The 27891-nt window shown below is 45.7% G+C and overlaps 1 protein-coding gene across 2 annotated transcripts in view; it reads right to left on the bottom strand.

The window, feature by feature from the left end:
• LOC102100471 (uncharacterized) overlaps nt 1–25413 on the bottom strand; it is a 44357-nt gene extending 18944 nt beyond the window's left edge. Inside the window, exon 1 of one of the 2 annotated variants that reach the window (XM_005519973.3) lies at nt 25328–25413. The gene's annotated coding sequence lies outside the window, so the exon portion shown is untranslated. The remainder of the gene's footprint in view (nt 1–25327) is intronic. The other variant, XM_088059272.1, reaches the window with a different exon arrangement.
• Between the last annotated feature and the right edge of the window lie 2478 nt (nt 25414–27891).

The raw sequence follows: 27891 nt of genomic DNA, 5'->3' as shown, positions 1-27891 counted from the left end.
CACCTTAAGCATAAGCAAGAACCACACAGCCTCAGAGACAGCTTGGCATGGGGAACCCCTGAAGACACAGTACAGCCAAGGGTCAAGAGGTTGCTGAGAACACAGGCAATAGCATTAAATTCTCCTCTGAGCTGCTTGCTTCACCATGTGATATTGTCTACTCATTTTCCTCCTTTCACATCTCTTTTCCTAATCTTTTGGGGATTTTTTTACTGCTTCTCCAAGTCTTCCTCCATCCCACTGCATTCAACACAACACAACAACTTGCTGTTAACAATTTGTCCAGAAAAACTGGTCATGGCCACAGTCAGGGCTGGCTGGTCAGAGCAGCCCAAAGGGTACACATGTGCCAGCCACATGTGTCACAGAAGAATCTGTCCACAGTATCTGTTGAACAACATAGGAACATCCTGCTATGGATCAGCTCAAATACAAGAGGGAGAATGTAGGAATCACCATAACTGCATGTGAGTTTCTATTTGGGCCAGATAGGCTCAGAAATAGTCTCAAGGCAGTGGAAAAGCTACTCTCAAAATTTTGTCAACTCACTTAAATATTCTTGGCTCCTCTTCTGTGGGATTTTTAAGCTGTTTGGAAAGTATTTTTATTGACATAAAAGGTTTCACCTGAGAAGCCCTACTGCTCCACACACCTGTGCACTTGGCAGCAGTGCCTTTGATGATCTTTTCTGGCTGCTCTCTAAATCTGAGCAGCTTCTCCTTCTTGAGTCCCAGCATGCCTTTCCCCTTGAGTTCCTCTTTCAAAAAGGCTGTGATGAGATGATGCTTCCAGCCTAGCTCTAAGGGCAGGCATTCCAGCACACTGATTTCAGGTGGCAGAGCACTTGCAAGGTGACTTGTGTTCCCTCTTGATTCTTTACTTTGGGAAAGGGTCCTTTTGTCTCACCAATGCATCACTCAATCTCTTGGACAATACTGCTCCAACAGTCCTGCTGATGATGCAGCAGAGGCACTGGAGTGTCAGAAGATTTTCATCTTGCAGCAAAGAAAGGCTGAGTGGGTTGATTCTGTAACAAATGCTCCTGCAGACACCAGTGTGACACCCCCATCAAGTATCCCAGCTGGAGTTGCTTGTCATCATCAGCTGTGAAGCATCCCAAGAGATGGCAGCACTCACCATCTGCCAAGCTTTCAGTGACTCAACACCCTGTTTGACCACAAAGCTCCTCTGGATGACTCCCTCTCAGGAGAAAGCAAGTTCCATTAGCAATGAAGTCCTCTTGTGGGACAGATCACCCTCAGCACCTATACACCCACAGGGTACATCTGATTGACAGATGCTGCCCTTGTCTGTAACACTGTGATCCACTCTGCTCCCCTCTTACAGCTGGAGAGGGAATCCACACGGTTATAACCAAGCAGAGACAATGCTCAGGTTTGAGTTAGCTGATGCTCAGGACTCAGGTGGTTTTCCCTGACCTGTGCAGACATCCATGGACCAAGCATTCCAAGCCTTTGGGTCAGGCAGAGCAGATCTTTCCCACCATTCACCCTGGCGTACACACAGAGCACTCACTATTTGCCTTACCAGGAGCAGACATGATCTGAGCACAGGCTCTGACCTTGCTCCATACCTGACAAAGACACAGGCAGTTCTCGGAGGCAAACCTGAGCCAGGAAAACCTACCCATCCCCCTGTGAGATCTGGGAATTATAAAGCCATATGTCAGCTCACTTTACAACCTGGCACCTCCATTTCTCCTTCAAATTCCCACTCTGCATAGGTATAACTTCAGCACTAACTGCAGAAAATGGTTCCAATATGGCTACAAGTGAATTTGTTATTTCTTGGGAGGTGGGAAGAAGAAAAGGTTAAGGCTGTGACTTGAAGCTCAGTCCCAGCAAAGGGTCTAACATCAGTTCTGACTTCCCAGTGCCAGCTCCAGACCTCTGTTCTTCTCCGGCTCCCTGCCAGAGGTGCACCCCAGCCCAGCCCTGCTATGCTCAGCCAAAGATGCCTTTGTGAGGCGGCCCAGAACTGCCAGCCCAGTGCTCTGCCTCCAGCTGTGATCAGCAGCACATCATTTTGGAAAGAGCAGCACAGACGGAGCATGTCTGCAGCTGAAAAATGATGAGGTGGGGAGCTACACCTCAGATCATCTAAAACTGTCTTGATCCTCCCTGCATGTGTTTGAGGAAGGCATAAGGGACAGTGCAAAAAAGCAGGGCACAGTGGGTCAGTTGAGTATGAGAACTGACAGGAAGAATTAAATCAAGCCAGTAGCAGGAAAGGGCTGGCTGCTCCCTTCCCCTTGCAGCATGTGAGGTGGATCAACAGAGCCTTCTTCTAAGCTGAATGTTGTCGTCTTGTGTGCATTGAAGACTGGCATTTCAACTCACCATTTTCATTCACTTTCTGGCAAGAAAGAGGTAAAAAGCCAAGTCACACTTAATGGGAAAAATAAAATTAATTCCTTTTTCAGTATCGTCATTTAACTCATGATTTAATCTCATGATTTGCAGGGCCTGAGTCATGATGCTGGGTTTCTTCCAGGGTGGATATACCCCCTGCTGAACTAGCAATACATGATCATCAGGGCACACAGAAACTTCCCATGCCCTATAACATTGCTTCCACCAGTCCCAGAAGGACAACAGAAAACCAGTCCTATGCTGTTGGCTCCCTCAGGGTGACTGAAGGCATTCCTTCTTCCTTGCTCTATGATTGTACCAAGAGTCTCAGCCTAATCCTTAAAATGCATAGGGCAGAGGAAAGAAATCACACCCTAATTCTAAGAATAAGCTGTAAGTCAAAAGTTCCTACTCCCTTCCTTATACTAGGAAAACATTTTTTGCAGCACAGCCACAAAACTTTGAGTGCACTAGTGGCTTACTGCATCAGTCTTTCCAACCAGGCAATATGAACCTTGGCTCCCATCTCACTAGTGGGGAAAGAAGCCCCACAACTTAATTCTGTTGATCTCATTTCATTAACTTTGCACTGGAAGCCACTCCAGCACTCCCCAAAGCTTACGGCAGGTGGATGAGCAGAGCTCTTCCATGCCAGCAACACATGTGAGATCAGAAAGCAATCTAGGGGAGGAAAGAGGTGTTGAGGACGGTGAGGGAGATGTATGATCTCATCCTACATCTTGCTTGGTTACATCCCAAAGCTGCCAGGCACTGTGTCATATTGCTGGCAGAGGCAGGTTTGCCATGAGGAAATGTGGATGACAGCAGCGCCAGTAGTCCTGGCCAGGCGTGGATGGCCACAGGCAGTAACACTTCCAGTTCCTTCGGCTCTGGAGGCACTCAGCAATGCTCCTACAGAAAACCAGGCAGGACGGTGCCCACCACCTGTCTCACTTGAGGGATGTATTCTCACAATGTCCAGCACCACATCTAGCCCACCATGAAGAAATGGGAGTACTGACAGGGAGCTGATGCAGCTGGCCAGGCTCTGCCTCTGTATCAATCCCAAGAAACATCACATGCTCTTCCCTACCTACCACAGAGAATTTATTTTTTTCTTTTTTGCAGATTTTCAACTCCTCCCATGGGCCTCTCTAAACAACTCCATCCCTTTCAGATGCTGATGCTCTTCAGCTGATTAAACTGTGGACCAGACCATGAGGGTGTAAACGAGTATTGCTTGTCAATGCTAATTTACACCTGCTGAGAATTTCCCTTCCTTCACCATTTAGCACAATTATATGGCATGTCTTTTATCTCTCCTCACAGTTTAGCCTGCCATTCCCCTCCTCTGGCCCCCAAGCCTCCCACTTTGCTCTGAACCCCCTGGAGGTTTACAGGATAAGTTGCTTATTTGCAATGTAAAGTGTGTCTCAGAACCACAGCCCCGTGCAAACAAACCCAAGAGAGACACATTTATCTCTACTTGTGCAACAAATCTAGCCCCATCTTTTCCTGGCAGCAGTTCCCTAACACACACTGCATAGGATGTGCTAAGGGAAAAAATATGTCCCTTATTGCCATTACACAATGAAGGACATCTCTGGGGAGGTACAGAAGATGGAGAATGAAAGGATTGATTCCACAGAGACCCTGAGCTCTTTCCTTTCTCATTGAAACTGATGGTGATAGCTTGCCATCCTGTAGATTCTCACTGTCAATAGGCAGGATACCATTAACGATTTCTTGTTGCTATGGTGATATTGATGAATAGTCTGTGGAGTTGGTGGGAATCCTGGGAAAGCTAGCAAAAAAAAAAAAAAAAGTGGGTCAACAAAAATGTGAGTTTGCCCACAAATGGGCAGTTACGTGATATACTTGATGAATCCAGTGGCACTTCACGTGTCTTGCCTCCTCCTGCCTCCTACAATAACAGCACAGTGTTCTCCGGAGCCAGTGCAAGTGCTCCTGCTCGCAGCAGGGCTCTGGTGCAGAGGTGGAGCGCTGCAAGTGGATTTCATTACTAGGCATTACTTCTGCAGCTTCACCCTGGCAATTCATTTCACATACAGAGTAAAAATCTTGGCTCCAGTGAAATCACTTGGACCTGTGCCAGTGGGCACAGAGCCAGGATTTCCCCCAGCTCTTAGGATGCCTTATCACAAGTGACAATTTCATTCAGCTGCCTCGATAGCCATTGGGAACCTCCTGCCTCTCCAGAGCTGTTTCAAGTGTGGAAAAGCCACTGTTGCAGTTTTTTGCTCTATTTTACTGAGGCTCAGTGCTGTGCTTTCTTTGAAGGTGTATCATGGTCTCTCTCTCGGCTTCCTACTTTGCAATGTGCAGTTTAGAGCAACCTTTCACCTTTCATCCCAACTGAGTGACCACTGGAAATGACAGGCTGGGCTCCAGTCACAATTGGGTCTTTTCATTTTGCACAAGTGCTCTTGGGATGTGGGGCATAGGAGCCATCTTCCTAAAATAAGACTTCTCTCTGACCTTGCTTTCTCTAGGAAAATCATTCCTAATTCAGGTTGGTGGCACATTAATGAAGAAGTGATAAAGCTCCAGTGGAACTCCCTCTATCTCTACAGATGCTATTTATCTAAGCCCACCAAGGAGTGCACAAACTGCACGATACCTTGTTTTGGGGGAGATTTTAGTATGATTAGCAAATTTTAGAGTATGCTTTCTGTCTTAGCAAAGACTCTTATCTTTTCTGCTTTATGTCTAGGAGTACATACAAATTGACTGAAGAACCTTTTATTCCTAACAGTAGTACCACTCCAGTTATGTATTACTTGTTCACCTGATGGGCACTCTTAATCCAGAAAGTTTTTATTCGTTTGGATCTGTTATTACAGAAGAATTATATCCACAGGGGAGCATTATCTATAACAACACCATTACATAGATAGTTTTGCCAGTAAATGTCCCAGTGCAGATCCAATGGATGCATCAACTCTTCTCTCTATTTGTGTGTTCATATCCTTTGCCTGAACTCAGGAACTGGAAATAAAATTACCCTGCCCCTCTCTTTTGCATCTTTTGATATCCCTAGTTCTAATGGCCTACAGAGCCTGAAAGCAGTTTATATTGGCAACAGATCCCAAGAGAAAAATTCAGTTCCTTTCTCTACATTACATGTAGCTGTTCATCAAATTTACTGGGCAAGGTTCCTAAGCACATGGAGGCTGGACCAGCACTGACAGAGGGTCTCTCTTGTATAGCAACCCTTTGATCAGACTGTCAGCATCATTTATTTGCTTTTGTTTCATATTCTTCAGTGCTCCAGTAAGTTATTTTTCCCAGTTGATTATCAAAGGCAAAGGCTGTCCTTTCAAGTTGGATTTGTACTTCTCCCCTTCCCTTCCTCTCCATTTCAATTAGCAATGGAAATTACTTGGATTTTCTTTTTCTATCTCCTCTTGCCTGTCTGTCTATATGAGGAGGCTTTAGGAACACTGATGGCTGGAGAAAACTCCAGTTGATGTCTTCCCTGTAGAAAATGTTGTGACTTGGAATTAGCACATCTAAGTGCTCTGCTTGATCTACTGCTGGCCAGGGTGGAGAGCACAGATCCAGCTGCAGTGTCCTGCCTTGTCCGCAGCTAACAGCAAGGGAATGGAGGGCTGTGAGTGCTATGGATGGAAGAAAGGAGGTACCACCACAAACTGTCAGGGACAGACAAGGACAGGAACAGGTTTACTGCACTGGGAGACAGAAGGTGATAGGAATGTAAAAGCTTCTTGAAATAGGATCTCTGCCCATGGGGAACTGCTGTTCTGCTGTGTTTGCAGCTATTACTTTTCTGCAGACAATTCTGTGACCACAGAGACACAACAGGCAGTAAACTGCCCAGAGCAGCTTAGGGTTGAGCAGAAATGGCATTTGGACTGGGATGGAGCTCTGGGTTCCTCCACCTGGAGGTGCATGGATAAATGTGTTTAGTCACAAATCCCAGCATGCTGGGAGGAGCACACATTGCACAGGGCAGCTTTCCAAGTGTGATCTGCCCTGAACAGCTGGCCACAAAAGGTTTCTCAGATCACAATATCAAGACTTAAAAACACATCAGATATGTTCAAGATAGAAGAATCACTCTGGGGTGTATTTGACACCAGCTGGGCATTAATGCCCAGGTGACCCACAGGAACAGGATTTGGAGAGATCAGACTGGAGGCAGTACAGATCCATGGGATTTCTCACCACACATAAGTGTCCCCTAGACACATCATGTCACGCATCGTTAACTGGAGATGTTTTAAAGTCATCATTAAGAAACAAATTGTAAGACTGATTAATACCAACTCATATACTCTTGGGATGTTCCTAACCACATCTATATATTCCAACTTATCAACATTGCCATGGGACTCTTTCTTTTTGGTTTTCTGCCAGACCTACACTCTAGCAAAAAGTGATGGAAGAGGAGGCAGGACATGCCCCTTTGTTTAAAGCCAGCTGCAAGAAAATGTTTTTGTTTGCTCAGATGTACTGGATACTTTGTGCAAGCTACATCTTCATGCACTGCAGGTTTGCAACTGCACAAGTAACATGAAGAATAGAACAAATGCAGCAATTTTACAGCTCTTCATAAGACAGTGAGGGAGAAGGATTGTGAATCAGATTCCTTCTCCATGTGCTGCTGATCCTGAATATTGGCTACATCATATAGACCCCATGACATTAAGTGTGATGAAGACCCACCCTGGATCCAGAATCACAAGACACTCCATGTCACTTCTTACACCAGTAACTTGCTGCAGGGTCTGAAGCTGGCAGTTCCCAACAAGCTCTGGGTTCTCACTGCCCAAGTTAGGTATCATTACTTCCTTGCCATTTTGCAAAATATTCCAAGAGCCTAATGAAGGTCACTACATTCTTGTTAACCTTTACTTTTTTGCAACTGGGAAAAAATAAGAGACAGATCATAGTAGCTGATGAGAGTTTTTGCATGCAGATTTATTTTACCAAAGTAGTGCTAAAAACTAAACCAAGAGCATCAGTGCAGAGCTGCAGGCAAGCAGCAGGTTTTTTTTAATAACACAGCATCCAACGTGTGCAGCCTTTGTGGTTCTCACAAAGTACACACACCTACCCAAAACTGCATAGCAAGTAGACAAAACCATACTATTGATACAACTTTGTAATATCAATCAAAAGAGAAGAAACATTGTCCACGGACACATCTAATCCCTCATGGGAAACAGACACAAATCATAAACACCTTTTTTAAGGAGTGCTCTGAGAAAATACAGTAGAGATGCTGCAGCCAACATTGTGGAAAGACTCTCATGCAACACAGCATCTCAGAAAATAATTTAACCTCAACTTCATAAGTACTGTCCACCAACAATTCCTGCATGTATCTATAACACCTCAGAAAGTTTAATTACCACTTAAGAAATGGAAGACTAAATGAGCTATGTGACATTTCCCACCCCACACCCTGTAGGTCAGCATTATTTAAGACAACTGGGAGCTTGAAAAGCTAAACATTAGTGTTGGCAGATGAACAGATGGATGGATTGCTGCCAACATAATCCGTCTTCCTACTTGCCTTCTTAGGACTGGGTGACATTCAAAGCTAACTTTGCACTTCCCTATCCAAAGGGAAATGCACGCAATACAATGAATAGACTTTAAAAAGACCTCATCAACAGGCAGGATCAGTGGCAAAATGCTTTATGGATGCTGCTGAATGTGCAGGTGAGGCTGTAAAAAAAGAGGCATCAGGCTGTGACAGAAGAGGGGACTGTAGTGACCACAGTGGATTAGCTGTAAAACAACCTCTGACCAAGTTGTAATAATCTGTCAGGATGTTGTCATTTTTTTCTTTGCACATAAGAGGTCTAAATCTAATTAATCTTTTAATTAGAGCAGATAAAATTTCAGTATTATCATCAAAGGGGATGCCTTATCTACAGCTTCATGAAAAATTTCCATCTCTGCTCTTGAGTTGGAGTTGTTTTTTTTTTTTTTTTGCTTGAGGTTCTATGAGTAAATTCCCCAAACACTGAAAAATAAGAAAGAGTAAAGCAGAAGATGGTTTAACACAGCCAGTTATGATGCAGATATCAGCTCATCTGATGCCAGATGGGACTCAGTCCAGAACTTTCAGATCTAGCTCAAATACCTGTTGCCTGAGCACAGGGGAAGTTCCTACTCCCTGACTGGGGCAGGCACAACATGAGCTGTGTCACCCTCCCTGACCGAGGACACTGAAGCCCACAAACCCCCACATACCCAGGACTTTCTGGTTTTCTGCAAGGATTCAAAAAAACATAAAACAATCTCCTACATCTACTAGCTACAGCAGGCTGTTCCGTCAGCTGCTAGACTACAACGTAACTTTTCTAAATTGATGCAAATAACTTTGACATGTACCTTTGTACCTACAGGATCCCAAAGAATAAAGGTTGCTGTCTCTGACTGGTCTACAGTATAACCCAGATCAGACTCTATGTTGCGGGGTTTTTTTTCCAGCAGCTGAAGTCTTCAAGATTTTCTACGTCTGCCAGCAAACATCAGTACTGTTGACAAAGTCAGCCAGCACAAGCAACTGCAGAAAAAACCCCAACCAGGATCTGAATCTGGGACTCCAGATAAAGAAGCTTCCTGACTAACACACTGGCACATCTGCTTCACTGAACTTGCCTGTGTAATCTGAACTAAAAACCCCACTCATTTCCATTTACTATTGCCCATATGCCACCTCTAAATATACTTGCATATTAGCATTTATGCAACGTTCAGTACAAAATCCATATGGCTCCTTTCAGCAAGCAGCAACAAGGATAAGTTGCAAACTGAGTCTGGAGATGGAGCTTCTAAAGATTTCTTTCTAAGCACCATGCAACATTTGCTGCAGATAGACAGTGGTGGAAGAGTTGTTACAACCTGCTCCAGATGGACCACGTTTTCTTTCCTGTATGAAGCTAAAATTGATTTCTTCTCTATGAAATGTCTCCTAGTAATCCCTCTGGAACAGAATTTGGGTAGCAGAGCAGACCCAAGCTTAGGCTGAGGAGTGTAGTACAGCTGCCTCTGATTATCTTGACCAGCCTCATCTGGGACCTCCACCCTTGCTGCTGCCACCCATAGGTCTGGGAGCCTCATTTAAGCCCTGGCCCTTACTTGGCTTATGGTGCGTGTGTGATACACAAGTACGTGGTTGTTTTACTTCTTGGGTGACATCAGAGCTGTGCTGGAACTACAGGTTTCTCTGAGGCCTGTTGGATGAAACAAAGATCCAATCATGGGACTCTCCCCTTAATGTTTAGATGCAGTGGGACTGTGCCCCTTTTCTAAGATTCCCATCTCAACCTGCCCTGTTGTCTGGTTTCTACCTCACCTTCCTGGAGATGTCTATCCTTACTTGCTTCCTGACAAGGAGTTTTCCAAGCCCTTGAAATTGGTGAGCATTCTCTACAGTTAAATAGACAAAACAAATGTTCCTGTGGAATGAGTGAGTAGAAAATCAAGGGTTTTTGAAACTCTCCTGCAGTGACCGCTGTCGGGTGACCTTCCAGGAGCAAAGCAACTCAAGTCTAGCACACTTGGCCTTCTGACTAGCAAAGAGGCCTCTGAATGTTAACAATTTGCTGTAACAGATAAAAGGTTAATATAGGTTGGCTGCCACTGCCTGAATCGCAGGAATAAAATGTGGCAGCCAATGAACTTCTTCTACCTCAACCATCAAGACTCTAAGACCATTAAACTTTCCCATGCTCTGAAAGAAAAAGGTTCCATGTCTCTAAGAGACTGCAGTCAGAGAAGTCGGGCCTTGTGCTGCTATTGCTCTTAGACTTTTAGATGATAGGCTCTTAACTCCACAAATTGTTGTATCCCTTGTGGACACATGCTGTGTTAGACTTAATCTTGACAGATAGTAAGGAATTGATCACAGAAATAAAACATAACTGGTTGCTTAGTTACCAATGATCACTACACAGTTACATTTGGTGTGTGCAAACAGCCCAGTGCAAACCAATTACCCCTCATTACAACTGTAAAATGTCAGCTTCAGAGAGCTGAAAACAACTGAGCCAGGTAATAAAGGGAAATTTGAGTAGAAAAATACAAATGATAAATGGGAACTTTTTTTTTCACCCTAAATGTTTGAATAGACAAACAAATCCTGTGGCTGAGGAAAGTAAATATATCTGTTTGAAAAAAAAAATAGGATTCTTGCTTATTGGGAAAGTGAAGACAAGCATGTTTTGTGTGTAAACACTGGGAAAGTAGAATGCAGTAAATAAAAATGACAAGCTAAGAATTGCACAAAACTGACTGGGGGGAAAAAGACATAGGGAGGATTAAAAAGCTTCAGGATTAATTATGGTATAAAGGAGCTGAAATACTTTGGGTCCAAAGAACAGCATGGTGTAACTCCAAAAATGAAGTGGGGGATGTGATGATTAGGGGGATGGCTTAGGCATGGGAAACAGCCCTGTGTCTGTGTGAGGCAGACTTGAAGAGCCAGCAGGAACAATGGTTGCAGGATCTGCAAGCATCCCTCCCACTTCTTGAAACACAGATATATGGCTATTGCTATTTAATACACTGTGAGGAGCCACCTTCATACTTTTCACAATTAGATGCTATTCTTTTATAGTCTATCCCCAAAGAGCAAATCAATAAATCTCTCATAATTGTGATCTTCCTTTAGCAAGGTCTATCTTTCATCTATCAATCAAACTGAGCTTTGGTGCTAGCTCTGTGGATAAACTGCTGTGCTTGGATGCCTCACCAGCAGCACATTCATGAGAGGATGCACCACAGAGATGCTGCAGGTTAGATACTCATGGACTAATCCATGCACTGAATTTATTACCAGGACTGTAGACAATTCATTCTTAGCATTGCTTGTGTCCAGCCTCTGTCCTCCTTACCAGTTCATCTTCCCTCTCCTAAAATACATGATAATAAAAGCACCTATGGAGATTTCTGCCATCCTTGCATGTGCTGTAAAGTGCAGCTATCTGATTGTGTCCTCATGACAATGTCATTCCTCTGAATACAAGAAGAGTCAGAGCACAGTAGAAATGGGTTTGGCCTGAATGCTCTGCTTCTCCCCAGTAAAAACTGCAGGTCTTGTGTACAGGAGGGATAAAGACTGTAAGTGCTAAACCCTCTGCTGGGCTGGAGTAACACCCTACCCTGGCTAGAGGAGAAAAGAAGGACCCATTTCTTCCTTTCTCACCTCTTTATGCAACGCAGCACAAGGCAATAAAAATAAATTCTACAGGGGACGAAGAGCACCTTTTTGCCTTTGACTCCATTAAGAAATTGGTTCCTATGTGTCCAGGAGAGAAGCAAAAAACAGAATGAGCAATTTTGAGGTTGATAATGAACAGAGAGAAACGTGTTCCTGTCTATTCAAGAAATGTACAGAAAGAGCTACAAGCACTTCAATGTCGGGAAGCATTTTCTATTGTTGAGTATGAGCAGAAGATCAGGGAAAGACACTTTACAACAGTCATCAGCTCAGTGTTGGCTGTGGGAACTATTGCTCTGTGAAGAAGTTTATCTGCAGCCTGGATGGAATGTCTGCAGTGTAGGAGAGATGCTGCTACATTAAGCAGTTAATAGTTAATTAATTAACTATTAATATTTTAATACTTTATATTAACTGATTAAATATATTTTAGTAATTTAAATTAATAGCTAATTTATAATATTATTCTATACTTTTATAATTATAGAATTAATAGTTTGGCTAATTATAATTGATTAATTAATAGTTAATTAATTGTTGTGTATGCATTAATAGTTACGTGGGGCATGTGCATATGTTATGTTGATGGCTGATCCACATAGGTGCTTTCTAAATGGGATTGGTTCATAAATACCACAGTGTGCCTGCTCTGGAGAAATATCAGAGACAGGAACAATTCCATGAGAGTGAGTCTGTGTGAAAGATGGGAAGTGCCTCTCAGCCACTGTGGTGTCCAGGCCATCTGCTTGAAGGGCTACCCTCTGCTCTGGGGGTCAGCATGTAGCAGCTGAGTCTGTTTCTGTAGATGCAAAGACGGAGCTTTGTGGTCTCCTGAGAGATGGGGGAGTTCTGTTGTCTCTTCTGCCCACTGTAGATCTACCCCAAGTTAGCACTGTCTGCTGCTAATCCCTTGGCTATTATCAAGGCCCTCAGGTATGTAAACCTGGACCAGATGAAAAAGGCCCCAAGAAATAAAGGGCTTACCTCATCATATCCCAGCTGGCAGCACTGCCAGAACATGGTGGAAAACTTGATTTATTAAAATTGATGAAGGAACTGGCTAGTCTTGAATAATTCATTACATATCAGCTGCTGCTGAGGTAATAGGAGCTCAGCAAGATCCTCTTTAGCACTGCACAGTGCCTAAAATCTTTAAATAAGATGAAGTCAAAGATTGGCTAGTTAAAGATTGAAGGGCTTTCTCCACGTGAAGTGAGAGGCCTCGGCCCTGGTGCTGAGGTCATCCAGCTGCGAAAATCACCCATAGCTCTCAAATGGAAGCCAGCCTGCTAATGTCACTGGTATTTGCCAGGGCATGAAACATTCTGACTCAGCCATCAACCTCTGCAGAATATAATGGCTCCATTTTTCAAAATTTTTACTGGAATCGGGTTTAGTTTTCAATATTCACCACAAGCTAGGGATGACTGAGGGTGCTGGCTTGCTTTTCTGATCATTATGCTTGAAAATATATCAGCCTGGTACACTAAGAAGGAGGCACTACTATTTGAGTACACAGATCTTGAGGTGCAATCTCTGCTGCTGCTCAGGGCTGCTGTCAGCACTAGCAGAATCAAGTTACCCAAAGCCTGGGCAGTGGCTGGGCTGGATTTTGGAAGCATGTCAGAAGCCCTGGAACAGAACCCTGCTAACTTAATCTGGTCCCACTTGGTGAACCAACTCTTTTTCAACTCCACTGATGTCAATGCTAAACCCTTTGATAAACATGTAAAGCAGCAGCAAAATAAGGCACTGTAATAAGATGGCTGATACTCCCTCCCCTTCCTGTTTTCCTACTGCAGAGGTCAGAGGAATTGTAGCTAATTAAAAAAGAGGAAAAAACAATTAGTGTAATGAATATACTCCTGCTTCCCAGCTGCTGGTACAGAGTCTCCACTATCCACACTATCCACAGCTAGACACCCTCCCTGAAGTCCATCACTTTCTCTCTTACCAGCTGGTGAAGATGGAAACTGGCCTCTCAGCCAGTACTGTTCTCAGCTCCAGCTCTGGTTTGCATTGCCTTCCTTTGTCCCTCACCAGACACCTAGGAATTTGTGAGGTGCTGATGACAGCACCTCTAGATCATTAAGACAGCTGGACACAAGACAGCCTTTGACTTAAGATCCTAATGAATAGAGACTGTGATGCATTATTGATTTCCTCAAGCCAGATTTTACTTTCAGATGCCATTCCTGCTTCAGTCAGAGTAGATGGTTTCAGCCAGACCTCAAGTATCTGAAGTATATTGGTAAAGGCACTCTAATGTACCACTGGCATCATGAGACATTCGACATAGGACCAGCAGATTGTTGGTTTCCTCTCCTCTCCAGAAATACTGATGCATCAATCACTAGTGAAAGTGGTTTTTAAAAATTAAAGCCAACTCACCCTTGCCTTGAAATGGAGGCAGCACTTTCTTTTCCTGCTTTCTGTTAACAGCCTTTCTGCAGGAGGTCACAGGACATTGATTTACACTCCTGAGCTCTTTGTGGACATAGGTTAAGATAATTTGGAGAAGCCACAAACTGAAGTTGTGACTTCTCACCCTGAAGTATGCTAATGAAGCAAATACTGCAACTCTCACAGCTGCAGAGTGGGAGACGCTGTGAACAAACTGTAACTCGGTAACATATGAGACTGATGTCTGGTCCCTGAACTCCGGAGACAAGACACTCCAATTCCTGTGTTTCAGCTCTATTACCTGTAAGAGGCCAAAATAGAACTACCTTCCAGCATCTGCAAGAACTCTCCTGGCAGTCTCTGAAAACCAAGGAAATTCAGGTAAGATTTCCTAAAACTGAAATGTAATTACTTCAAATTAACTTAATTCTGAGACATGTGCTCAAGTGTAAGAGCTCCAAGACACTGTCTGAGCACAAGCTGGTGTGGCCCAGGGACACACTGAGGGACACTGTGCCTTCCCCTCTGAAGTGGCAAGGAAATGCAGGTATGTGGGCAAGGACAGAACTATGGCTTCAGAAGACCAGTCCATGACCCATACATGCCTCCCTTTACCCACCACCAGTATAACTGTGTGTGCGGTCCTGTCTTTGCAGCAGCTTTTGATCATTGTTTTCTTCTCCTTTTTTTTATTTCTTGCTTCTTTTTTTCTTTTTTTTTTCTTTTTTTTTTTTTTAAACAGCCATCTGTTCTCTTCTTCAAAGGGGCACCTGACTAGTTGTGATGCACAATTGTCTTGGGAGCTGGTTTAGGAGGCACAGTGCTCCTCTGACCTGCCAGACAACAGCAGTTGCTATGTGGCTTCTTTTGCTTTGCTTCTAGAGGAGACCAGCTGGTATTTACAGCATTTTCTCTAAGCAAGGCATCATGCCTGAGGTACACTCAGGTGATAGTACTTCAGGAAATTCCCACTGGGAGGTGAGAGTAAAGGATTTTATTATTAAAAAACCAACAACAAAACCCACAAAATCACAAAATCCTGGAGGAAATACCATTTCCTTTCAAGTGATTCTGTGAGGTAGAGACTGCAAGAGAAGTAGGGAAGCAAGAGTTTTACTAGTTCAAATACAATCCCATTTTTTTCAGGAAGATATTAAAATATTGCATTTCAACGCAAACCCTTTTGGGGAAGGGTGGAAGCTGAAGCCTGTTTAAACATATAGCTGGTTTTAGCTGGAATAGAGTTCATTTCTCAGCCCAAACAGTGAAAAAAAGTTAAGAGAAGGGCACAAAGCAACCTACTTCTTATTCCAGGGAGAAAGGAAGACAAATGGTACACATCAAGAGTAGGAAAACTTAGAAGTTTTTCCTAAATTTGTTTCTTGTTTTGGGTTTTTTAACCTAAGAGATACAAAACAGATGAAATTGAGCTGCTTAGAATTCTGGGGAATTCTGGAGTAGCTGGGCTGGGAACACAAAAGAGTTTGTAAATTGCCTGAAGAGACACATTTGCTTCTCTGGGGTACAAGTAAGGGAGAAAAAGGGCCTTTCTCCCAATTCTGCCCTTGGTGGTGGTGTGCTGAAGGCACAATTAGTGCCATTGATGGCACAGCTAAAGCTACAGACTGTCTATACAGCAAAAAGAAAAAGAAATATTAAATGCTTTTTTATTTTCTCTAATGATATGGTGGAACTAAGCCAAAAATGTGTATTTGTACTGCTCTGCCTAAGGCAGCATAAGCACCTTCTCTGGTGAATCACTAGGCCCCAAAGCTTTTGCTCCTCCTAAATGAATGCCAAGCATCCTGGGGAAGTGCTGCCAGGTACGAGGACATAGTGACACTGCTGGGCTAATGCATGATGGCTGAGGGTCTGCAGGATTCTGCCCCAAACGCCCTAGGATGATCTTTGGGATCTAATCCTCTGTATCTGACTTTTTACTGTGCCCCAATTCATCTCAGTTTTTCTGCTTAATGCTATTTTCTGATCTTCTATAAAGCATTTTCCAAATATTTTACCCGGTATCTTCCATGAAGCTGGTGAGAGAAGTTTCTCGTTGTTCAGGGGCCCACATAAGCAGGATGGTGGCAGGTAGGTGCACAGGATATCTTTGGAGATCAAGGAAAACAGAAGATTGTTGCCACCATGCTTCTATGGACAATGACACATGGAAAAGCTTGGAAATGAATCTTCTGCAAGATGGAGATAAAGGGTGCAAGGGCAAACCCACTCAGATACATCTGAGGCTTCCTTTGCAGCTACAACAGCCATGTTGACATGCACTAGGTTAAGACCAGACTCAACTGTTCTGATGTTAATTGCCTGGCTGCCTTAATTGGATATAGGCTTCTGAGTCCTGAAATCAGCTGTGTGACACAACCAACTGATATTTACCTCTTCACTGCTTTATCTTAACCTGTGCTGCAGGGTCAGTGCACATGTTCCTGTGCATTAGAGTTGTCCACAGAACTGGTGGATTATTTTGCAAGAGAAGCAAGTAACATTTCACATCTGAAGGGGACTGTTCAGACTTTAATTTCAGGCAAAGCTACTCTGGCCTAAGTTCAGTTTCTACCCCAAGGCACTGATAACCATCATCAGCAAGCAGATAATAATCACTGAGTTGTCGGGCTACTCAATGGAAGTGCAGTGACTGCATTTGGACACCCAATGGCCTCTGGTCATGTGACATTCATGCAATGCAGTCACTGTCCCTCTAGACTTGCAGAGGGGCACAGCAGTCTCATGCTCTAAGGACACACAGAATACCACAAAGTAGTGTTTTGAGCATGGCTGAGGATGAGGTAACTTTCTAAGATGAGCCTTGGAATACCAGGCTTCCTTCTGCAGTCCGTGCTGTGGGCTGGCATTCAGAGGGGTGCAGGACTGCTGAGTCCAACTTCTGCCTTTCTTCTTTGAATCTCTCCTATCCAAGATTATGTAGGATAGGAACACCATGGGGGACAGAAGACACCCATACTGCTTCCAAGCACTGCACTGCCCTGTGAACTGACTTAGGTGGAGCACCACATCTACAGCCAGGCCCAGAAAACCACCAGCAGCTGGGAGCAGCTGGTTGTGTGGTGCAGAGATAGCAAGTGGTTCCTGGCTGGGACTGGTCATGCACTTGCACCAATGCACTGGCACACCCAGCCTGGCTCCACTGAGCCAGGGGAGTCACTGAGCATGTGGAGCAAATTCCTGTTAATGAGACTGCAGATCATCTTGCGGTCATCCCTGCTACAAGCAGCAAGACACTGTCTCAGCCTCCTGATCTCAACCTCTGTTAGGGTTTTGTGTTAAGAGAACACAGGCTCAATTTCTCATCCCCACTATAACTTCAGTGATGTAAAAAAAGACATTAAATACTCAGAATCAAGGCATGCTGGGTCTTTTCCCAGAAAAGTGGAGCAGGATCCCTTGATAGGGTGTAGTCCCACATAAGCAGCTTTGCTGTCAGGTTCCCTCACTGGGAGGAAGGCTATGAGGACAAGCAGCTTCCTGCTGCTCCACACCCCACAGCTACCTTGTGGCCATCACCCATGCTCAGCAGGGATGCAGGCATGGGGACAGCAGGCTGGCTATTGACAAAGGCTTCCTGGACAGCTGTGTGCTTGAAGGAGCACTGCTGGAAGACTGCAGCTCTCCTCTTCTTGCAGGACAGTTCCCATCGGTGAGGACCATCCCTGTGTGTTGGGCCTAGGAGTAGGCTCATCTGTGCCAAGTGATCACTGATCTGTCCTCACAGTCAGTACATCAAACAGGAAGGCAGCTGGGAGACCTGGACAATTGCATACAGACACGCAGTACCATAGGCTAGTGTTTACCCTCATTTACATGGATGTAAACAACCCACTTGGAAGCAAGCAAGGACACCTGAATTTTGGCTACTGCTGGTGTGAGGACAACACTGCATGGGGCTACCAGGAGAAGCTACAGTGAAATCAGCCCACCCCTCTTCAAGCCATTTGCCGCAACACAGGGCAGGATGAATCAATAATATGTATCGAGCTGGGAAAGTTAATCTGCATCCAGAGCATCATAACAAATTAAAAGGAAATAAAATCAGTACAATTCCACTGGCTCTCATTACTATCACAGTGGAGAGTAATTAAAATCTATGGGGTGAATTCAACGCTGTAGGAACTTTCATGAAGCCAAAGGCACTGTACAAGGGCATTGCTTTTTCCAGATGCTATGTATTTCCAACAGCAGCAGGAATGGCAAAGTGGGCAGAGAGGATAGGAAGGATAGGACAGGGTAAGAGCAGAACCTCCTTAGGAGCCAGGCATTCTGCTGCTTGCTCTTCCTTATGTAGTCATGCTACATGCCTGCTGCTTTGGTGCTTAGTGTGCTTTCAAAAGGTCCAGGCATTCGTATGTGAGGCTCCCACTCAAGGGCTTCCCAAGCCAATACACACAACTGCCATTCATCAGCTCTGGCTGTCACCTCATCCTGCCTGTTCCCTGCTTCCCTGTATTACCTGCTGCCTTTGTGTGATCTCCTTTCTTCTCTGAACCCCTAAGCACAGCCACTCATGATACACACTCTCTTAAGTGCTAAAGAAATGCATTTCCTGCCACAGAGCACCTTCTGCTATCCTGTTGCCTGATAAGACTCTCAACCCATCTTTCTGTGCTTTCCTATAAACTCCTTATCTTTTGACCCACACACATCCCTGATGAAGAAGCTGAAGGAGGACTACCACCTGTCCCAAAACCACAGTCACACTCACATTACAGCTCTGCTCCAGTCCTGTTATGAGCTGAAGCTGTGCTATAAGGCAGGAATTCAACTTGAAGCATCATTCACTGCCCTAACTTTGATTCCTTGACCTTGTGCAAGGCTCTGCTGCCCCACAGCCAAGGCACTGTCATGACTCAGTTGAGCACCTGATTCCCATTGAGTGGGAGACGTGTGCAGCACAGGAAACACATTCCTCATCACTGCATACAGCATTGTGTCCAACTACCCAGCACTGCAGAGTGAGGCAGCCGTGCAGCTACCACACTGGCACCCAGAGAGGCAACTGATGGTGACAGCCAGGGGCATGGGGCTGCAAATGCAAAGTTTGGTTCAGTGAGTTCTGTCAGTCTTTATAGGAGGTGAGATACAGGTAGAAGAATGTCTTTTAGGCAAAGAGGAAATAAAGTTTCTGACACTCATCCCTCTGTACAGGCCAGGAAGTGTAGGGATCTTCTTCCTATGGAGGTCAAAAGCCATCCTATACAAAAAAAATATCTAAGGTATGTACTAACGCATGCTGCACTGTTGTAGGCATGAACAGGATTGCTGATGTGGTTGTGGGCTATGCTAGTGCCTGCAGCTGCTTCTGGCTGGATTAGCTCTGTTTTATGGATTTACTTCATGTTACTGCTATAATGAAGAAAAGCCTGAGGAGTATGCAGAGAGCCAGAATAAAAAGCATTGCAGGGTTATTGCTCCTCTGTCTGCATGTGACCAGAAATATCGCAGCAGTGTGTAGACAAGCAATGACTGTCTCCCTTGGGAACATGGCTCTGTGGTACCCAGGTAAGAAGAGAACCCAGAATAAAGGGCAGAGGATCCTCACTGAGAGACAGGACTGACTGTTGAATTAGCAGACCTGATTCTCATAGCCAGGAATGAGACATCGGCTCTTCCTGTGTGTGTTGGAAGGTGTTCTGGAAATCCAGCCGCAGATCAAACAAGCAACCTATGCACCTAAATCTTAAAAAGCTGATCAGCTCAGAGGCTGCTTATCAGTATAAAGGCCTACCCACTCCTCTTTCAAAAACCAATTTTCTGTTTTGTTCTTTTTTTCTCCTTGACATTGGCTGATGATTGTTTTCAGTGATACTGAGCTTTTAGCGAAGTTGAAGTATTGTGCTGAGGTCTCCCCACTGCACGTATGGCTCCTGCAACCATAAAGTGCCAATTTTCAAATCTGTATCTAGCCATTAAATAGGAGAACTGCCACACTGAGGCTTACTGAAAAGTTATCTTGTGTTGTGGAAACCTGAGCCCTGATTGTCCACAGAGAACAGAGCTGTTGCAAGAGCTGTGGTAAAAAATGGGGCACATCAGTGCAAAACAGTTAAGTACTGCAAACCAGGACTCCTGAGGGAGTGCTCTTATCTGCTTGTAACTAAGAGGTCTCAGTTCAGGCCTGAGGGGGTTTTTCAGGTTAAACTACCACAGTACAGATTAGCAGTGAAACTCTATCAATCCTTTATGAGAAACAGTTACCTCTCCAGTTCTTACAAGGCACTTTCTTGTAAAAGGTCTTTGAAGACAGACCTCCTCTTGGAAGGGGTTGCTTCTGTCTACTCCTAGAAGCAGGCTGGAAGGATCAGTCACACCACCATGAATGACAGCAGTATTTCAGCACAGAGCTGACTGGTATCTGCAGGCACTGATATCCTGTTGGTCAAGGGGGCTCAGCTTCAATCCAGTACCAGCCATGGCTAGTGCTAATTCTGATTCAGCCAAGCTCTGACCCACTGCTCTATCTCTAGACCTCTCTGCAAGGTGTATTTGTTGAGAAAGATGCTTGAGATGTAAAGATCCTTAAGATAACCAAGGACTTGAGTAGAGGGAATGGTAGGCAACTTGTCCTTTCAACAAGCTAGGAAGCCAGCAAATAAATCTGATACAACAACTCCAACAGGCTGTGACACTAGAAACTAATGTGTATCACTTCTATGCTAGGTCTGAATGGAGTTGTGTCTGCTCAGTGTCTGAAGATCTTTAATTTCCTTTTTCCTCAGGGAAGAACCTTGCATGAAAAGTTCAGCTCTGTGTACTCTGCATCTTGTGAATCACTTGATTGTGGTCAAAGCCACTGTCATCTTTCAGTTGCTAACTGGCTTCCTAAACATGCCTATAGAAACAGTAGGATTGCTGTGTGGTAAGCAAATTACTTTTGACAGGAGACTGCCAGCACTGCTCCCAGACGCCAGGGAAGCCACAAGATGGGCTGCACAGTGTCTGACTGGAGCAGCTCTAGCATTGCATCCACAGCTAGTGCAGTGTCAGGCTGCTTCTGCAAGCACTGACAAAGAACCGAGCCTGCAAACTCCCACTACCATCTGCTGAAGCTTCATATCCCATAGGAAAAATGGATTTTTGCTTACATGTATCTTTAAGCATTTCAACAGCAGAGAAGGCAAGGGCGTAGACACTCTAGCTAAAAACACAAAGCCATGGATTTTCTTTTTAAGAAAAAAACTTTACTGCTGCTCCTTGACTTCCCATCTAGGACAGGGCTTCTTTCAGAAGCTTTAGAACCTTTAGTCTCTTTCTGGAGGGAAATCCTTAGGAGGGGTACTGCTGAGTTCCCAAATAGGTTATTTCTAGAATGCGAAGACACTGTTCAAGCACAGGTTCTGAAAGGTCTGCAAAGAGCCCTGAGCCATTCCAGGCCCTGAGATGTTACGTGGCAAAGTGAATATCAGCAGACAGTGTAGATTTTTTTTCCCCCCTTGTGTTTCACCTTGAAGCAGCTGTTAGCAAAGCCAGAAAACTCATCTGCCCCTTGGTGTATTTAATACAGCCTTGGCAAAGGGACTGCAGTCTGTCAGCTTATGAATATGGGAATTGTCTAATTCTCCAGCTATTCTTATTACCTCAGCCTGAGGATCCCAGCTTTCCATAACTCCTGAAGCTTTTCCATAATTCCTGAAATCACAGACTTTCCACTGTCCTTTCTGTCCTTGAGCAGCAAATTGCTTCTCCTCATGTAACTGATGCTGGTTCCTGCTGTGGTGTCACTGGTTTTCCCAGGGCCCTTCCCTAGCAGGGACAGCACTGTGGACAAGGTTACTGACCCCCACACTCCAGCACAGTTCCTGGAGATACTCACCCTTTGTTGTGGTAACTTACAGGAGGATGTCTGGAAAATAAGAAATGCTACACGCCCTTGTGCAGGGGCTTGGGCTGGCTGAACAGCTCTGAAGCCTGGGCAGTGGTCTGGCAGCTGTAATGCAATCTGTCCCTGGCAGCAGAGATCTCTCACCCTGTTCCCATGAGCCGCAGAGCTCCCTGACTACCTTCGCATCCCACCTTGTCTGTGATTCCCATGAAGACTTGGGATTTGTGGTGCCTCACACCTGTCACCTCATTTCGCCCTCATTGTCACATCCATTCTCAGTCCACCTTCCCTCTCTGTGCCCATGTACCTGTTTTCTACCTCTTTGTTATTTTTCCTTATCTCACTGATCCTGCCAGACCTGTCCATCCTCCCAAGACTCAGAGCTAAAGCTGCTCCTGTGCTGGAAGGTGATAATGGCTGCCAAGAACCAGCTGTGAGGGCTGCTGTGAATTGAAAAACAGACTGAAGCTGAGACTGGGCTAATTATGAAGCAGAGACTGCAAAACTAGTGGAGACCTCGCTGGAGGTGCCCAGTTTATTCCCAGAAACAAATGGGTGCATATTTTGAATGCTGGCAGGTGACACAGGAACAGAAAACTCATCAAGCTGTGGACAGCTTTCCAATCCTGGCTATGGAGTGCTGCATGTGATGCTTCCTCATCTCACTAACACCCACGACTGCTGCTGCCAAGCTGCTCTGGACAAGGAGAATGTGCTCACTGCAGTGGCAGCTGAGGAAATCTCCAGGCTGATTCCAAGTGCTACATTCTTGCCGGGCACAGGCAGGTTAAAGCTTCCGTCATAGGCCGAGAAGCAGCTGCAGCAGCACAGGCTGTATTGCAACAGGATCATGGCAAGGCAGAAAAAACCTGTTAAGATCTTCCTGTTTCTTTTGTGAAACAGGTTTTTTTTCCCAAGAACCCGCCAAAAGGGTAACTGCATCAATGGAAAATAAAAACTGGGTTATGTCCTCTAGAAGTTAATCTCTTAGTTCCAAACTAGCCCATTCAAAAGCTGCAGAAGAAATCACCTTCCAAGTCCATAGTTTTGTAATCAGAACCTGCCTTTCAATCAGTCATCTTATAGGGCTGTAAACACAATAATTCCATCAATACTTTGGAACAGTCATGTTGTATCTCTGTTAACATAAATGTGTGCTGATGTGCCATAGAGCTAATCTGATATGACAGTAATTGGCTGATGCCCGGCCATGGAGGCCCTGGAGCTATGCTTGCTGTCTCTCCTCTAAAAGAACTGTCCTCTGAAACACTGGAAAGGAAACCAACTGTGATGTCATATTTTGCCTGCCATCAATCAGCAATGCTTCTTACACCTGCAGCAGTAAGGTGTTTGAGGTTGGGTGGTAATTGTTTGGTTGGAAGAACTGTATTTGAAGTAGAACTTGATTTCCTACAAACTTAACTATTAAATAATCAGGATTTCCAGACTATCTTGTTAGACTAAATCAGACTCAGCAAGCATGCAATGGATAATAAACTCAGAAAATCCATAAAAGCATTCTTTTCTCTTTCCTCTGTGACTACGGGGAGCTGTGCATCATCACTTAGTCTGCAGTAGGCTTTTCTTACACAGATGAAGCTTAAGGAGCTTAAAACTTTACAAATGCTTTGGGGCTACAGTTGTTATCTTGTACAGTGCTCTACAGACAGAGGCAAGCCTTAAATCTGAGACTGCAGCTGGGGTTCTCTGGTTAAAGGCCTTAAAGAAGATCAATATAAGCAATGCGTAAGGATGTGAACCAGATCTCAAACACAGTCCATCTCCTGTCTGGGCCATGAATACAAGTGGACAGACTCAAAATCCAGGCTCTGATCAGGAGTCTTCACAGTTGCAGTCACAATAGGAATCCCTTATTTTGCTTTTGGAAATATGCCCTTCAAAGAGACTTAGTGAGGAGAGACCACATCTCTTTTTGAGAGAGGCTACTAAAGAAACCACAGCAGACACACAGGCTTTCTGTATCTGGCTCTTCAGCTCTGTGCATGCTTTGCTGTCTGGCTGCACAATGCCTTACCTAACGCATCCTTGTTCATGATAGAGCTCTTGGCTTCTACCTCAGTACAAACCAAATAAGAGAGACTTGTTTTACTCAGAAACCATTATTCTCAACAGTATGGCACCAAAGGCACATCACTTTTGGCAATATGTGGGAGCAATATCTCAGAATCCCAGAGTGTACATGGCTGACAGTGCCCAAAACACTTCATGGAGCAGCCAGTGTAATTTGAAGAAAATTTTTTAAAGTAAGGTGAGGAAGAGCACCTTAAATAGGGGATTTGGAATCTGTGCTTAGGTTCTGGATTTGACTTAAATCTTTCTAGGTCTCTTATCTGCTCCTTCATCTGTAAAATAGGATCAATAAACCCCCCCTCAGATTTGCAGCAGTGCTCCCGGTCTTAATTGATGTCTGTGAAGTATTTTGAGAGCCACGAGTCAAAGAAACCATTACCAAGCCCTCAGACCTTACTATAATACCAACAAACGAGCAGAGTTGTTTGTAACACTTTTCAGTACCACAATGACTAGGAAATGAGGAGAGGCTAAAATGTAGATGCACCCAGTGCTGCTTTGCTGCAGTGTAAATGTAAATGGTAGGAACAGATTTTACAGATTTTCCTCCAGGGAATTCTGTTTTTAATAATGCAGTAAAACTTCTACCTCTGTGTATTCAAACAGCTGCCCTTGCTAACACCTCAGGTATCAAAACCTATTATGATTTTGGGATGCGTCTTGGAGTTGAAATCACATGGAAATTAATTAAGAAATGACTCACTGGGACCTCGCAGATTTAAAGAGCCAGGTGCTGCCCAGCCACCCCTTCCCAGCGATTGAACTCAGCCTAGCACCGTACCAGCACAAAATATCCACCTTGCACAAGACAAAAAGCCCCCAGGCATCTCCAAGGCTCTATCCTGCCGACTGCAAAGCTCTCAGTCCCAGCGGGTGCAGTTTTAGGAGCCGAGAGCAGCGGCCGGGCTCGCCCGGACCAGCGCACGGGCAGAGCGCTCCGGGCCGTGCTGTGCCAGCGGGGCCCCCGCTGCTGGCGAGGAGCGAGCGAGTGCGGGGTGCGGGCACATGCGGGACCCCGGCAGCGAGCAGGTGTCAGCCGGGGCAGGTGTGGAAGGGCTCGGGAAACGCGTATATCCCCCCGCTCCCGATCTCCGCGCTGGGCGCCGAGCTGCCGCTAGGACCCGAGGGGCGCCGCTGAACCCGGGGAACGAGACGCAGCGCACAAATAAATCATAAAGCGCTCCACGAGCGGTCCCGCAGCCCTCCCCGCAGCGCAGCCATTTGCCTTTGTTGCAGCCCCGCGCCCTCAAGGTGCGGCGGGGCCGGGGTTGAGGATGAAGAAGGAGCTCGCTCCCTAGTCGCTCTCCCCTCGCAGCAGGTCGCTGGGGACACGTCCTGCGGGACTGGCTGCCGAGAGGAGCCCGCCCGCCGCCCGCACCTACCTACCTGCGAAGCCCGCCCGGGACGCGTCGCCCGCCGCCTTTGTTGTGCATGCCCGCCCCGGCAGCGCCGAGCCGCGGGTCGGCTCCGGCACGGCCCCTTGGCGCCCGCCGCTCGCAGGCCCGGCTTAGCCTGTCGTCACGGCAACGGCGGGCGCGGCTCGGGCGAGGTACCGGCCTCAGGGCCCCTCCCAGCGGGCTGAGGGGACAGAGCCCGGGGTCCCCGGAGGGCCCCGCCCCGAGCGGTGCTGAGGGGAGAGAGCGGGGCGGCCCCGCGGGGGCCGGGAGCGGGCGGTGCTGAGGGGACGGGAAGGGGGACCCTGCGGGGCCGGGAGCGGGCGGTGCTGAGGGGACAGGGCGGGGGGTCCCCGCGGCGACAGGAGGAGGCGGCCCTGCAGACTCGGCTTCAGGGCACTCGTCTCTCGGCGCCCGCCCTTCTCCCCAGCCCTGAGCCCCTCCTTCCCCGGAGTGCCGGGCAGTTCCGAGCGGGGCTTAGATTAACCCTCGGCTTCCTCTTACGGTGCTTGGGATCCCTCATTTTCCATATCCGGTTGCTTTTCTTTAGACTGGCCACCTCGGGAGTCCCTATCTCCGGTCACAGATCGCACGTTCTTTTGTCCTACAGCAAGCACGGCTCTGGTGACTCTCCTGACTATCTTCCTGCATCAGCCTCCACTGGCTCTTACACGTGACGGGCAGTCTCTCTGGAAAGAGGGGAACTGCTGTGAAAATAAAGCCAAGGCAGTGGTAACGCCTCCGTTTATCCCTGTTCCTGGGCATAGGAACGAATTGTATCCTGCGTTTACAACTATTTTAATTGACCGTTTATTCTAGGGGTAACCATGACAGCTTGAACCTCTTCCCTTTCAGTCAGTAAGGACTTGGCAAATTAATAGTTATGTTGATTGTTTCTAGGATTAAGTGCCGCAGTTCATTGGCTCTATCATGTAATGCTAGATTGAGCTGGGTCTTGTTACACACACATGTGTTCGTGTGTTCATCTCGTTCTGAACAGGCAGGTTCTGGACTGGTGAGACATGTTAAAAGGAGGGTCTCTGATCAGAATTGCTCACATTCATGAGTTTTGTTAAAGGATCCAGCCTAAGTAAAGGCATTGTTTCTGTTTGAGGACATTAATTAGAGATGAACTAAATTCTGCAGAGAAAAGTTGATTGTGGAGAGAAATAAATAGCATAGTAACCCTGAACTCTTTCTGTGTGTTCAACACCTGATTATGCAATTTATTTTTTTTTTCTGGGGTCTGTCAAACTCCTATTTAACCTTAGTAGAAAGGGATTTCAGTGGCTCTGGGCTCACAACATCCTCCACTGAAGGCTCTTAAATTACAAATAAAACATATGAAACGTCTTCAGTAAGCCTCATGTGTCAGAGGAAAAGACAGAGACAGAATGTGCTCAAGGTTACAGAGATGTTTTCTGGCACAACTGGGAAAAACTGCCAGAGCTGTGGTGTCCTGTCCTTGGTCTTCATCTGCCAGACTTTGCCGTTCTGTTGCAAGAAGACACCTGAGGTAAACCAGCCCTGCTGTCAGGGAGAGCGGGGGAGAGGGGACAGGAGGCAGCTGTCCTTTAGTTCCCCTCAGTCGATCTGGGCCCATTTATTGCTCGTGTCAGTAAACAATCTTGTTCTTAAAGGGTTTCTCACTGAACACAAGGACACTTGGGGGATGACCTGCTGTTATTGTGCTGTAAAGAAGGATGATAAGGAGAACTTGGAGACATATTGTGATGGTCTTTGCAGCTCCCCCTGCAACGAGCTGCATCCTTTTCTGATACATGCTAATTTATAAATAGACCCGATTCCACAACTTGGAGAAAGCTTTAGTCTCTCCTTGTACTCGATATATGTGATACTCTGCAGTGGAGAACAGATATTTGTACCAGATTCTGCTCCCATGGAAATGGGCAGTAGAAGACTCAGAGGCAAGGGGTGAAATAGCATCAGGGTTATCTCTTGTCCTCAGCTCAGAGGTCCTGTTACAGCCAGTCTGAAAGGCCAGGAGACGCCCTTGGATTTAGCAGCACAGACTCGAGTGTATGCGTGTGTCTCTGCTCAAGATGAACATCCTGTTGTTTGCAGAGTCCAGTTACAGCTAAAGCTAAAAAAAAGTATCTGTCTGCATAAACAGGAATTTTCCTCAATTGCAGGAGCCAGCAGAGGACACTGCTTTGTCTCTGTCTCTGAAAGGGCTGAGTAATGTTTTGTTTGTTTGTTTTGTACTTTTTGCTGCCTTCCTCCAGCTCCATGACTTTGGTGGCGCCTTTGGCAGAAGAACAGTTGCCATTGCTTCCATTTTATCCATATCCACCAGAGGATTTTGTTTTCCAGACTGTTTGCTGCTGCTGAAGCCATAGCAATAATGCTCCTGGTACAGCTTTACTTAAGGGAGGGAAGAAACAAAACCACATGACAAATTGGTCCAATTTATCACAGCAACAGAAACCTGCAATTCAGCTCAATCGCCCCCACAGGCCAGCTTAGACAGCATCAATATTTAATGACCTGAGTGCCACTGCCTTCATAGCTTGGGCTCCACATCTGCCCCTTGTT

Source organism: Pseudopodoces humilis, chromosome 8 (assembly GCF_049639895.1).
Source record: "Pseudopodoces humilis isolate 2021_Gansu_Grassland_sample_001 chromosome 8, ASM4963989v1, whole genome shotgun sequence".
NCBI lineage: Eukaryota > Metazoa > Chordata > Aves > Passeriformes > Paridae > Pseudopodoces > Pseudopodoces humilis.
The sequence above is the reverse complement of the archived record's forward strand: the minus strand, read 5'-3'. Positions and strand labels throughout refer to the sequence as shown.